This window comes from Hyaena hyaena, unplaced genomic scaffold, assembly GCF_003009895.1.
Source record: "Hyaena hyaena isolate Hyena2069 unplaced genomic scaffold, ASM300989v1 scaffold_62, whole genome shotgun sequence".
Taxonomy (NCBI): domain Eukaryota; kingdom Metazoa; phylum Chordata; class Mammalia; order Carnivora; family Hyaenidae; genus Hyaena; species Hyaena hyaena.
The window spans coordinates 153,673-168,766 of record NW_024080694.1 but is presented as its reverse complement, the minus strand read 5'-3'; the positions used below and the strand labels follow the sequence as shown (position 1 = coordinate 168,766).

Sequence of the window (15,094 nt, the reverse complement as noted above, 5' to 3'; positions counted from 1 at the left end):
TTGTTCTAATCAAGGGCTTATCAGTCTAGTTCATCAGAGTGCTTTGTTCTTTGTTCTCTCTGTTTGTCCAAACAGCAAGTTTTGTACCTGCTACGGCACATTTCCTAACACTGTTTTCTCTGAAGTTCATTGGTCCTTGCCCGCTCCTTCTGAGGGACCAGGGCAGGTAAACATGATGTGAGCTGTTCTGTCCATGTCGCTTCTACCTTTCTTCCCTCTAATGGTCCTTCTGCTCAGCATCACATACCTGGCAATTGGCAAAGCTGGGGCTTGAACCTGTGCGATCTGTCTCCAGAAGCTGTGCTCTGACCATTTCACCCACTGCCTTGTTCCCAGCCCTCAACAGCTTTTCATTTTCTATCAGATGCTTGCTGCATTCCTGACCCTGGCACCAAAGGCGGTCAATCAACTCCTCCCGCACGTTTGTATCCTCTCTGTGTGTGCAGGCAAGGGCAGCTATTCCAGGCAAAGACGTTTCTAATCACCTCCCACACCGACCGTGCTCACCGATGGCTCATGCCCTCACACAGGTGACATGCATCAGATTGGTTCAAAACACAAGCTTTGGAGCCAGACGACTCCAGATATGACTTCTCATGTCTCCATTTACCTTGTAACCTTGAATAAGTCACTGGCTCCTCTGAGCCATCGTTTCTTTAACTGTAAAAAGGATACAGTAGTATCAGCTTGCAGGGTTGCTGTGAGACTTAAATGGAAAATCTATGCATCTGGCGGTGCCTCAGTCATTGCCTACAGCTCTTTCACAAGTATCTACTGCTTCCTTGTAGAGCATTCAATGTCCTCCTTTCTGCCCAGATGTTCTTAAATTCTCACCTCACTATCCCCTCACACAAAAACACTCTGATGAGTGATGCCATGGCCTCCATTGTATTTTTAGTTCTCTTGAAGTCTAGGTGCACAGCACAGCAAGTATACCCCTAATGGCCTTTGTGCCGCTCTTACACAGTATATAGCTCTACAAAGACTCTACCTCATCATTCAACCAAACTCATAGCCACTAGTTTGGGCCCTTAAAATTTTCCAGACAGGGGCGCCTGGGTGGCTCAGTCCGTTAAGCGTCCCACTTCGGCTCACAGCCTGATCTCACAGTTCGTGAATTCGAGCCCTGCCTTAGGCTCTGTGCTGACAACACAGAGCCTAGAGCCTGCTTCGGATTCTGTGTCTCCCTCTGTCTCTGCCCTTCCCCTCCCCAGGCTTGCACGTGTGTTCACTCTCTCTCTGAAAAATAAAAAACATAAAAAAAAGAATTTTCCAGACACTGCAGTAAATACCACTACCCCATGCTGGAGGCATTACCATTACTATAATTCCCATTTACAGGAGAGAAAATGGAGGCTCAGTAAGTTTATACAGAATCATAGTATCTCAGAGTTGGAAGGAACCCTAAATCCACATCTGTTCTATTTCACTAGACTGATATTCTGATACTTGGATTTCTTCCCTCAACTCAGCTGGAGTTCTGCTATGATGGGCACTCACAGTCTCTCATATATATATCAGATTATGTCACGTATATATGATAAATATGATATAAATATCACATATATTATATGATAACTATGACATATGTATCAGATTACTATATGTAATAGACTACTTACCTCCCTAATGAGACTGCAACTTTCTTAAAGAGTAACTTTTGGTTCTCATCAGTACCCAAACCCTTCATCCTGGCATAAAAAGTTTAAATACCCTGGCCCCTTTCTTCTCTCCCTGCCAGCAACACCTAACAAACCCTGCCTCATAGGTGCTAAAAAAAATAAAATTCAACTGAGTATATTTGAAGATCTAATTGGCTTATGTGATTCATGAATCAATCAACATCCCAGCTAACAAGTAAAAAGATGCTGTGAGGAGTTGTACAAAATGGAAGATTTTTATGGGAAAGAGGGTGGTGCAAGGCATAATTAGCAAAAGAAAAGAGAGGACTGTTTCAGGCAAGGTCACCTTCCCTTAGGGAGAAGGCCAGGGGGCCTTATTGTGCAGATGACCTCATCTTCCTTTGGGATTTGGAGAGGGCCCATGTGACAGGAGCCTGATGACCTGATTGGTACCAATCAGAAAATTCTTGACTGATCCATTAAGACTGACTTTCTGGGGGAAGTTGAAACTGCAGTTAGGTTAGGCATGAAGCCCTGGTTTGGTGATTTTGCCAAGCATCAGTGGCTCCATATTGGGCCTGTGATTTTCTTTTTAACATGGCAGATGGTTTCTCTCTAGGTAATTTTGTTTGCATGCCTTCCCCTCTCCTTCCTCCCTGCTTCTTAACTGGGCAAACTTTTACACCTCTACGACATAAGTTCAAAAGGGCCACCTCCTCCAGAAGTCTTCCCTCTTTATCCACTGAAGCTGGGTGAGGGGCTTACAGGTTGAGTTGTCACATGATAGTGTAATAATCTGTTTACATACATCTGCGTTTTTGCACCTGAGTTGAAACCCCTTGAGGACATGCTCTGGGCTTCTCTCACTGCTGTATCTGCAAAGATCTACACAATCCCTGGCAGGCATCATGATTTCAGTAAGTACTTACTGAATGAGTGAATGTCTTTATGAATAAGCACAAGGATGCCTCTAACACAACAGTGAGCACACAGGCCACCCTGACACTGCTTGCCGACTCAGTCTTAATTATATAAGTACCATGGTCCTGGTGCTCTTGGCGAACCTCCTGATGGTAAGGACTTGACTCAAACCAAGCTGTGTGAAGGTGTTTTGAGACAGTTTATGGAAGGCTCTGGTTCCCCATGGTGTCTAACTAAAAGCCACATTCAATGCTTCTTGCTTCCATTCATAAACTTGAGCTCTCTTATGGCCAGGGAGACAGTTGTCTCCAGGGTTGTGATGAACAGGGTGTGGGCAAACCTGACTTCTACATTATCATCCAGGAATGGCAGTGAAGTTGCTACAAGTCAAGGTATTTTGCCAGGAAGTTTCCATTCATTTACATGGCTTTCCAGTAAGGTATAAACAAACACCGAGGCTTATCACTTCCAGCCATCACCATACCCTTCCAATCATCCTTCGGAACATCACCGAGATGCGCCTTAGCTTGTTCCTCCCCGGTGTGCCCTGACACCTGTAGTGGCATTGCTTCTGACACACTCCAGTAAAGTCACACCATACAATCCATCAGTCAGGATTTACCCAGCTTCCAGCCAGGCTCACTAACTAAAGGCTGGACTTGAAAACTCTTTCCCCAAGTTCACATTTGTGAGCTTGATGCAGTTCTCTAGTTTCAGGATGGGGAAAATAACACTTCATTTATTTCCATTTCTATTCCAGTCACTGTGGCAGCCATGCTCTGTGACAAGGCTGTGATTATGAGGCTGCTGGCTGGCATAGTCTGCAAATGACTAATTCTAATGCAGTGGCCAGTGTTAGTTAAACAGAAGGGGAAAGAAGAAAGAGAGAGAGGAAGGAAGGAAGGAAGGAAGGAAGGAAGGAAGGAAGGAAGGAAGGAAGGAAGGAAGGAAGGAAAGAAAAGAAACAAACAAAAGGAAGGAAAGAAAGAGAAAGAAGGATGGAAGGAAGGAAGGAGAGAGAAAGAAAAGAGAAAAAGAGAAAAATAGAAGTATCAGTGATTGTTAAGTTTGAAAATAATGGCTGGGACAATAGACTAACTCAGAAGATGATAGTTCACTGATAAATAGATGCACAGGGAATGAAACCAGTGAGGGTGCAAGATGCCTATCCCCCCTGCACAGGCTGGCAGAGCACTAGATCTGCCCAGCCATGAGCCTTGGAGACTTGCTCTCCGCTCTAGACTGACTCCTAAAACACAGAGGTAGGCTGCAGTGCTGGTGTCCATGGACCTTTTCATCACAAGGAATATCACTTTTGTTGCTTTTGCTCAGGAATCCAGTGTTTCAAAAGGATTTGATCCACAAACAAATAATGGTAATTTTCCATTATTACTTAATTCATTCATTTCCCAACTTTTATTGAGTAGAGATATACAAATTGCTAAAAAAAAAAACAAAAAAAAAAAAAACAAAAAACCTTGTGATCAACAGGAATCAGGCAGTAATTCCAGCTTGAAGCACAGGTTATTTAATATTTTAGTCAGTTTATAAAGTATTACTACAGATTAATGTGGAATATCTTTCAGGCTTTTTTAAATATTGAGAAATGCACATGACCTCACCTTGCTGGCTCAGTATTACCTTTGCTGGTTGTGCACCGCATGGTGTGAGCAAAGAGTGGGTGAATGAGGGGTTGGGGCCCGTTGTGAAAAACGGAGGGGCTCAGAGAGTCAGTGAGTTATATCCCTTGGAGTATAAAGAAGGTGTTTTGAGAGGTGGGGGTTCACTGTGGAGTGTGCACTGTGCGGATGAAGGAAAGCATGGAGGTCCATGTAGGTGTCAAAGGGCTGTGGAGAGGAGGATTTGGTGAAGGACTTGAGGGTTTTTACTGCGGACTGTGAAGAGGTTGTGGTGGGTGAGCCTCCTGGTTTACTGGGAAGTGTCAAGTATTTGAGATGGGAAGGGGTTTACCATGGGGCGTGAAGGGTGTGAAGTATTTGGGGAGGGAAGGTTGGGAGTTATGTAGAGGGTGATGTGGTTATAAGGAGGAATGATCTACTTAATGTAAACTGGTTTTGTGGATGAGGGGATCGGGCTTAACTTGGGAGCAGGGAGGGTGGAAGTGTGGTGTGGCCAGAAGGAATGAGGCTGTCTATGGAGTGTGACAAGGTTCAAGGGGGGGGGGAGGGTTGGTGCTTACCACGGAGCAATAAGTGGTTTTGTGGTAGGCACGTTGGGTTGACTCTGGACCGTCAGGGGCTTATGGGGAGGGAGGATTGGGGTTCATTGCCATGTACGAGGCGGCAGTTGGAAGGAGGACTGCCTTTTCTTGGAATATCTAGGCGTGTGGGAAGGATGATTGGGGATGACTGTAAAGTGTGGGGTGGCCGTGGCAGAGATTCGGTGCTTGGTGTGGATGAGAAGTAGTTGTGGGAAGGAAGGACTGAGGCATCTCATGGAATGTGAAGTGGTCGGGGGAGGGTACAGTTGTGGTTTGCTAAAGAGTATGCAGTGGCCATAAGGAGGGAGGGGGAGGGACAAGTTTCACGTCCTGTGGAGTGTGAATCTGTAGTGGTGGGAGGGTTTTCATCTGCCACGTGGTGTGAGGTGGTGGGGGCGGGGAGCTCACAGGGGGTGGGAAGTGACTGGTTAGGGGGAGATGATGGCTTACTCTGGAGTGTGATGCGATCTTCTGTATTATCTCTGGCCTGCTCTGTATTATCTCTGTCTCTCCACAAACTATCTCCCAACCTGACTAGATGGGCTCTCTCTTAAGAGACGACTTAGACTCAGGAGAACTTTCCACCACCCCTATATCCCTCCATTCCTCCTCTTCTTTGTCAATATTATTTGAGTACCTACTGTGTGCCTGGCCCAGTCCCAGGATCAGGACAAACATTACAAAGAAGACACAGGTTCCTCCCTCCTGGAACACTCACTCTGAAAGCAAATAATGAGAGGCTTGAGCACAGAGAAAGCAGGTCACTGGGTTTTTGCTTGAGCTCCAGTCTCCATGGAGAATGTAAATTGTACCACCAGGTTTCTACCTCAAGTATCCACTTCAGTTCTTCAGGATGAAATGATGTGTGGCATTCAAGACGGACGTACTCTCCTGGATAGTGAATGTGAATCTGGCAGCAGCTATTTCTGCAGAGATTTTGAACAGAGCATGTGAGGCGTCACAGATCCAGGGCCCTTAACACTGGTGATCCCTGGGTCCTCTGGGACAAGGGCATTAGCAGGCAGCATGGAATAACATGGTTAAGCACAGGGACTCTGAAGTCGGCTGCACCTGGCCTCAAATCTCAGCTTTATGATTTGGATGGGCACCTGTCATTCAGCCCATGTGAACACCCTCTCCACGTTTTGGTAGTTCTCTACAGTGTAAGTCTCATTTCCTTTTTTTCTTTTTTAATGCTTATTTATTTTTGAGAGTGCACATGAGTAGAGGAGGGACAGAGAGAGAGAAGGAGACAGAGGATCCCAAGCAAGCTCTGCACTGACAGCAGAGAGCCCGAGGCGGGGCTCGAACTCACAAACCACAAGATCATGACCTGAGCCGAAGTCAGATGCGCAACTGACCGAGCCACCCAGGCGCCCCTGAGAGTCTCATTTCCAACATAGAATTCATGTTTCTTGCTGCTGGACCAACATGCAGTATAGATTCTGGTAAATCAAATGTGCCTCGGAGGACATTTTGGGGGCAATGAGACTGAGTAATGGAGAAGGAGGCAGGATTCAGCAAATCTGTTCTGCTGGCACAGACGGATACAGATGCAGCCCGGTTCTGGAATCCTTAGCTGGGGTGGGCAGCTCCTGGCTCACAGTGCCCCAGTCATGACAGGGGCAGCCTCTCTCTGGGTGGCTTGGTCTCATGGTGTAGCTCTGAGACTCTCCCCTGGAGTTTTAGCCCATGGTCTGTTACTGCAGCCTCTTCATCAGTTGTGGGAGCTAGCTACATTTTTTAATGGATCTCTTTTTAAAAAAGCGAACTCTGATTATGTTGTCTGCAGTAAAGAAACAGGACCAGTATAACTACTAATTCAGTTGGAAACTTTGAGCAAATTGGCCTGCACAGATCTCTTGGCCTTCCGGGGCAAAACAGCCTAATGGTTAACAGCACAGGCTCTGGAACAAGACCACCTGGGGTTGATTCCTGGCTCTGACTCAAGTTATGTGAGCTCGGAAAAGTTACTTCACCTGCTTGTGTTTCTGTTTCCTCTTCCATGGACTGAGAATAATGTTGCCTTCCTCTTGGGCTGTTCTGAGGATTAAACAGGCTAATTCATAGCAGGCACTTAGAAAAGCACCTGTGACATATGAAACACTTGAATAAGGAGTCATTATAATTGTCACCATCTCTGAGCCCCCATTTTCTCTCTTATTTTTATTTTTTTAATGTTTTTTAAAATTTATTTTTGAGAGAGAGAGAGAAAGCGAGAACAAGTGGGCGTGGGGCAGAGAGAGAGAGAGAGAGAGTCAGAGACACAGAATCCAAAGCAGGCTCTAGGCTCTGAGCTGTCAGCACAGAGCCAGACTTGGGGCTTGAACTCATGAACCACAAAAACATGACCTGAGCTGAAGTCAGACGCTTAACTGACTGAGCCACCCAGGCACCGCCCCCCGCCCCATTTTCTCTTTTATAACAGTGAAGCAACATATAACAATTAGCTTTTTCTTAAGTTTATTTATTTTGTGAAACAGAGCACCTAAGTGTGGGAGGAACAAGGAGAGGAGAGAGAGAGAATCCCAAGAAGGCTCCTTATGCTATCAGAGCCCAAGCCTGAGCCATGGGATCATGACCTGAGCCAAAACTAAGAGTTGGATGCTTAACTAACTGAGCCACCCAAGTGCCCCAACAATTAGGTTTTTAATGATGCATCTGACAACTCTTGACTTTTTTGCTGCTTTCCTTTCTTCTTTCTTCCCCTTCCTTCCCTTCTTTCCTTCTTTCCTTCCTGAATGGAGAAAGGAAGAAATGGCTTTTGATCGTAACCTGAAGACCCCTGAAGGCAATTATTCACTTACTGATAATTGACCTATTATTAATTTTGAACTGCTTCCTCTCCTTTGGGCCATCTAGAATGAAAACCACATCCCCAAATGTAATGCATTTCAGGGAGAGACAGAGACTGAGAGGGAATTATATCACTGTGTGAGCTGATTACTTTAAGTCTGCTTTAAGGAGTTAGGCAGTTAACATGCTTTTAAGCTCCCACTGCGCAAAGAACTTTCAGAAAGATTTTTGTTGTTTTCCCTTTTTATTTTTTGTCTTTATTGCCTGGCTTTTAAATGTATTCCTTGTGCCTTTGTGTGTGTGTGTGTGTGTGTGTGTGTGTTTTGTGGGTTTTTTGCAGTGTTCATAGGTTTTTTTGGTTTTTTTTTTCCATTTTGTATCTTGAAGAATACCCTGTAATTAGGTAGAATCTATTTTTCTTTATTTTCAATAAATATGTTACCCACTAAGGAAGGTAAAGCTGTTAGAACATGAACTTCCTTGGGCAATTATCATTACCACTCTGAAATATCTAGAATTTTTTTTAATTTTATTTATTTATTTTGAGAAAGAGAGAGCAAGGGAAAAGGCAGAGAGAGGAAGAAAAGAGAATCCCAAGCAGGCTCTGCACCATCAATGTAGAGCCTGATGTGGGGCCCAAACTCACGAACCATGAGATCATGACCTGAGCTGAAGTTGGATGCTCAACCAACTGAGCCACCCAGGAACCCCAGTACCTAGAATTTTTGAGAAAATAGTAAGGAGAATTTAGATCAACAGTATAATTGACCCTTGTTCCATCTTTCTTTTCCTTCTGTAAATTTCATCCTCTATATTAGTTAAATTTGTTTTCATTGCAAACCACGGAAAACCCAACTTGACTTGTGGACCAGGAGGAAGTTGGCATGAGTGATGGATTCATCTATTGCTTAAAGTTGCCTACTGTCTTTAGTGTTAATTGTGTTCTAAGACAAGAAGGAACTAGTGGCTAGAGCCTATGCATTCCTAGGTTTATGTCCAACAGAGCAGATCAAGCTTTTTTTCCATCAAAATTCCCACAAAAAACTCAGGCCTGACTTTCAGTGGACTGAATCACATGTCATCCAGCCACATTTGGACTAATCCTAGAACTAGGACAATGCCAGGTTTTGATAGTCACGATCTGAGTCACATGTTCATCCGGGTCATGTGAATAGAGAATGACAAGAAGGTAATGCCCCAGTGTTACCATAATAAGAGAGAAGGAATCCTGAACAATCTGATAAAAGCAATTATCTACTATAGTCAACTACAGATTATATTTGGACCATCAGTTGAAGACAAGTGAAGACCTTCCCATTAAAACAATGTACATGTTGCTCCTACTGAAGTATATGCTTATTAGTTATCTAGCCACACACTGGTCACTAGAGTTAGAATCCTGAGATTTCAAAGCCACACTCTGGGTTAGTGATTTTCAACCGGGAAGGATGTGTTGCCCAGGATGTGGATAAGAGAGAAGGTGACTGAGTATTGTTGACAAGGGGTTTGAAGCAGTTGGATAACATGCATACTTAATCCTATAAGTACATGCCCATCAAATAGAAATCAAAGCCTTAAGATTATAATACAAACCACCCAGGGAAAGAAAGATAACATTATCTTAGCCAATGGCAATGGGCTAAAGAAATACTTGGCATATCTACACTAGTCAGCATATCATCAACAAGAGGAGCTCCTTCTGATGAGATACTGGCTAGTGCAGATATGGCATGAGAGGAGTATATGCCATGAGAGGAATATACTGGAATTTCAAAGACACGAGATTACTGTGTAGAAGAACTCTCACTTGTTATTGAGAAGTCACATTTTAGTTTTGCTAAAATGTCACCTTTTCACTGACACTCTGATCACCAAATTTAAGTTCAAACCCCATCCACTAGTCTTCACAATTATTCCTCCACAGCCTTTACCACAAAGTGTACTTATTTATTTTTTCACCTGTTTGTTATGTATCTTCTTCACTAGGCTAAATGTTCCATGAGTACAAAGATCATGTCTGTTTTGTTTTCACGGTATGTCTGGTCCCTGAGGTTCAGGGAGGACCATTATTTTAGTCAAGATAGGACAGTCTCTCCTGTGGTAATGAATCTCCAAATCTCAGTGGCTTAGAAAAATAAAAGTTATTTCTAATTCATGTAAAATCCATTTCAGTTTGGACAGATTTTCTTCATCTTAGAGCCATACTATTTAGAACATATGGCCTCCAGGGTCACCAAAGGTAGAGAATGAGAGGGACAGAGGACCGTTTTTACTGATTAAACTCACAAGTGACACATTACTTCCACTCAAATCCATTGGCCAGACAAAGATATATGGTCCCAATGTAATAATAAGAGAGGCTGGGAAATGTAGGTGACCGTAGATGTGTGGTGAGTGTCTACTGGCTTGACAGCAATGATCTCCATCTTTGCTGGTTTGCATGAGGAGGAATTTACCCTAAGCCCTTAGGCCTCTCTCCAGTCTCTGTCTTACCCTCCACTGGGAAAGGAAGTGACTGTGCTACTGGATGCATTCAGGAGAAGGAGCTAAGTCTGTTGGAACAGTCCCTCCCTTTCTTTCACTCTTTGGGGGTATATCTGACAGCAGAGAGCATGTACTCCGCCCTGCTCCTCTGTGATGCTGAAGAAGGATCCCCGTCAAGGCAGACAGAAAGGGGGAACCCTGTGATAGTCCAGCAATGCTTGAGAACAGGTGAACAGATTAGTTTCCTAGTAGAAAAGCCACCAAACGCCTCTGTTCCCTTTATCCTGCTATGCTCGATAGTGTTTGTCTGTAATAGTGGTGACATGTGGATCTCCACCTGTCTAACTTCAGCGTCTTCCACTCTTTTGGTTCTGAACTCACGCTGGAAGTAAGAGGGGTCTTGATGGATCCTCCAGCCCACCACCAGCTTGTTCAGTCCTAATAGGTATTCAATAAACACTCAATGAATGAATGAACTTGGAGGACACCTAAAAGGTTATCTAGACCAAGCAGCCCTTAGCAGAAACTCAGAGAGGTGATCTGACTACTCAGAATCACCTGTCTTGACAGCTGACCTGCAAATCTCACTTCATCTAACAGGCTGATAATACTAAACACAGATGGAATGTCAAGCAGTATCTCTTACATGGCACTTTCTTCTCTCCATAATTTTAGAGACCTTTACCATAGAGAGGAGGAAATCTTAAAAGATAAAAGAAAGGATTAAGCTCCTCTGAGTGCATTTCATACTGTTCTTTTCCAGGAGGTAGTGGGGCAAATTCTTTTCCTCTCCCCATTCCTACCATCCAAACCATTGAATACTTTTGGGTGAATCATTTCCAATCTGAACCGATAATCCTTATAGCAACCTTTTCTTCATAGACCATAAAAACGCGGTGGCTTGTTAATCATACAACTATTTAACCCAGTCCCTCCCTAGTCCTACAACTGAGCTCCAAGCCTATTACTTATAATCTACCCACCCACACATATTGAAATGAGATTACTTTTCCCACAGAAAAGAAACTGCAGTTACACAAGTCCCAACTCTGTTCCAGAGAGTGATAAAAAGGAGAAGGAAAAGGCGCAGAGTTGTTTGATAGGCTTCTAAGTAAGGGAGGCAACGAAAGGATGAAAGCTTACCCTACCAGGTACATAATGTGAAACAGTGTTCCTGCAAACAGCAGAGGACTCCCACCCTCCACCTGGGCCTGCTCCCTGGCCCTTTGATCTGAAAGCCATCACGGGTTACTGATAGTTAAAGGGGTGGTCCGCGTGAATGCACTTATCTCTGCTCAAAAAGCATTAGCAGCCAGGGAGGAAGAAGATTCAGGAAAAGAACACTGTGGCAAGCAAGAACCCAAACTGAAGAGACTTAGCGTGGCAGAATGAGGAAAGGCTTCCGATGATATAGACACAGATTGTGGTCTCAAACCTGCCACGTAGTAGCTGCGAAAGTCAAAAACACAACGCTAATGACGTCTATGTGCTAAGAAATGTATGAGGCATTACAGCTGCAAGTGTTTTGAAGACCTCAGCAGAAGTCTCACCTGCTCAGAGCAATACCTTCTCCTTGACAGCAAGGGTGATCAATTCAACCCCATATAATTGTTATAAGGAACAAAGAATATGCCGGGCTCATAGTCAGCATGCAGTCAGTAGAAATTATGGTTTCTCTTCACTCTTTGGGAAGGACTAGTTGGCAGGTGTCCCAGAGAAAGGGGGCCATTCATCTGAGGACCAAATGCCCAACTGTAAGCCTAGAAAGAGTTCCAGATGAAGAAAATTTGGAGTAAAAAACCAGGGTTTGAGCTTCAACTCACTGACCACCCAGAAACCAGAGTATGTCCTATATTAGAATGACACATCACAGGGGACACTGAGAGGGGATTGAGAGAGACAAGATCTCTGGGCTGGGAAGCTAGGAGTTGAAGCCACAGACGAACTCACTGGGACGCTGCTGGAAGTTTGGAAGAAGATAAATATGCTTTGCCTTTCCATCATTCCTTCTTAGAGGGGCAAATTAAAACATAGTAAACTTTGAAGATGAAGTTGCAGAGGGAAAGAGGCAAGGCTGACATTCTCTGGGACTGTTTTCCTGATCCGTCTTACGGTCTCAGCAAAGCCCACATGCCCTAGGCACTGCTACCCCATGCATGGCCTTTTAATGTTGCCTAAAAATCCAATACTGAAAGGTCTCTCTCCTCCTGAACTGGCAGCTCCCACAGCACTAGAACTGTGTTGTGTTTGTGTTGGTAAGTGACTTATACAGTGTCTGACATACAGAGTTATTTATTTACATGAGCATACCTTTTTTAAAAAATTAGAAGAATACTACAGAAACTTTTTGGCACCCTCCATGTTTTTTTCCTCTTGAAGTTTAGAGTTGTTTCCTTATCTATTTAGTGGTTATAAGTACTGTATTTTTTTTCAAGTTTATTTATTTATTTTGAGAGATAGAGAGTGTGTACAAGTTGGGAAGGGGCAGAGAGAGAGGGAGAGAGAAAGAATCCCAAGCAGGCGCAGCACTTTCAGCACAGAGCCCGATGTGGGGCTTGATCTCACAAACCATTAGATCATGACCTGAGCCAAAACTAAGAGTAGGATCTTAACCAACTGAGCCACCCAGGCACCCCTGTAAGTACTTTATCATACAGACATACTATAATGAACCTAAGCATCCTTCTATTGATAGATATTTAGAATTTTTCCTGTTCCTGTTATACTTTCAAATAAATCATCTATAGTCTTTTTATCACTGACTATTTCCTAACAACAGAAACCCAGAAGTGGTCATCACACTGTCTTGTATACAGTGCGGCAGTAAATAATAAAGAACAAAACCTCTGGAGCTGGACCACATTGACCAAGCTGTGTGACCTTGGGTAGGATATTTAACTTCTCTGAGCCTCAGCTTCCTTATCTCAAACTGTAGCCGATCAGAGCACCAACTAAGAGGGTTGTTGCAAAGAATAAATGAATTGATGTATGTCAAGCACACAGAACATTGCCTGGCACATAGTAATTGTTCTGTGACTGTTTGCCATTATTATTTATGTTTGCATAGCTGGGTCAGACAAGACTGTGAGACCCTTGAGGGCAGCGACCGTGTCAAGCCTCCACAGCTAGGCGCTGAGGAGTTCTGTGCGTAGTTGTTGAATAAATAAGAAATGCAGATGTGGAAATCAACTATTGACCTGGCTGTTACCCAGTATTCCAAGCAAGTGGTTCATTAGTTTGGATTAAATCTCTATCCCCTCAAGTATATTGAATCTTACCAGTCCTTTTCACTTTAGTTAGGAATGAGTTTATCAGATAGTTTCTAGAGACAAGGATTGATGAGAAAAAGGAGAAAAACTCATGAGGAATCCAGGTGCCCTAGAGAAAGGGCAGAGCAAATACCCTCAGGTAATCATAAGGTACAGCAATGGGAGTGACCAACCTAAGACAAATGTCAGTGGCTTCCCAATTTTCTTGGTTCTGTACCTATGAAATTATATTAGAGCCAGGCTATTATTCACCCAACTGTGGCTGATTATCTCCCCTTCCATCAGCAGATTAAACTTGGAATGAGGAAGCAAACAAGAAAGGAAGCTGATGATTATTGAGAGCCTACTATACAACAAAGGCTTTTAAATAATGGTTGTATTTGAATGTTACAGACACCCCAGGAGGTCTGTGTTATTATCCCCTTCCTACAGATGAGAAAACTAAGACACAGTCATGTATAATCAAACAGCCAAGAAACACAGAGCAATGACTTAAACTCTGACCTCTTTGCCTCCTTGTTCTAATTCTTCCTTCCTTATTTAAGCAGAGCCCAAATGGGCTTTACTTCTAAGAAGCAAAGTATTGCGATCTTAGGATTCTAGCTTCTGACACCAGGCAGGAAAGGATAGTGCATTAACTCTAAATCCCATCCATAAAACTCCAAAAAAAAAAAAAAAAAAAAAAAACAAGCACAGTCACCAGCCTTTGTTTCTGCTTATGTATCATAATTGGAGATGGGAAGGAGCAAAGATGTTGAAACAGGTAGAGAAGTAAGCCCGCCCCGTCTACAAGTGGAAACTTGCATCATCAGGGAACAGATGCTATTGAATGTTCTATAGTTGAGGGGAATGCAGCACAGCTGAATATCTGGGACGGTATTCCAAATGTTATATCAATTTCCTTTCCATCACCAGCTTCCATCCTGGTTGTAGAAAGAGGAGGAAAACAGAAAAGAAACAGTATTCTGTTCTTAGTTTTCATTTTTGACCGTGTCAAACTGTGATCCTATTCAGAAAGACTGAAATGATTCAGTGTGGTCCCTGTAAGAGTTTGGTATTTTCTGTAGAAAAGTGCAGATGTATTTGGAATATATGCACTGCTTAGGCATATGAATCATTTATATCCTAGAGTGAAATCTTAGATTTATTTTCAATATTGATTCCAAGGATTTTATAACACAAATCTTCCATTATTGCCTCATGTGTTATCATCTCTTCATGGGGAAATAAACTGGAGATTAGAATTTATTTCCCACCTATATAAGGGGGAAATGTAAAGAACTAGGATTAAGTAACTCATCTAAGTCTAGAAAAACAAAATGCATTAGGAAGAAAGAGGGAGAGACAGGGAGAGGGAAGGAAGGAAAGAAGGAAGGAAGGAAGGAAGGAAGGAAGGAAGGAAGGAAGGAAGGAAGGAAGGAAGGAAGGAAGGAAGGAAGGAAGGAAGGAAAGAAGGAAGGAAGGAAGGAAGGAAGACTCATTCAGGGGCCTATAATCATACATCTCAAATAGACCTTATCATATTTTATAGCTAATGCTACCATAACATTGCCAGCAACACAGGGATTGTCTGTAATATATCCCTGGGTGATGGCCATCCCAATCCTGCTTCAACACATCCAAGAAAGAGTTGATGTGTTTTCTCTCAGTGGGATCCCATCTTTCAAAGAAAAGATTCCACAAAAGCGATGTAGATACTCAGCAGGCATTGAGCAGGTCTGGAGAATGCTGGAATCTATCCACAAGGCCATATTAATCTCAGGTGATTACTCATCAGTGAC

General features: G+C 43.3%; 1 long non-coding RNA gene across 3 annotated transcripts in view; it reads right to left on the bottom strand.

The window, feature by feature from the left end:
* LOC120231760 overlaps positions 1–15,094 on the bottom strand; it is a 176,530-nt gene that overhangs the window by 32,495 nt on the left and 128,941 nt on the right. The window contains exon 5 of one of the 3 annotated variants that reach the window (XR_005528408.1): positions 5,406–5,483. The exons of the other annotated variants lie outside the window; for them this stretch is intronic. This is a non-coding gene — a long non-coding RNA (uncharacterized LOC120231760). The remainder of the gene's footprint in view (positions 1–5,405; positions 5,484–15,094) is intronic. 3 annotated transcript variants of the gene reach the window in all.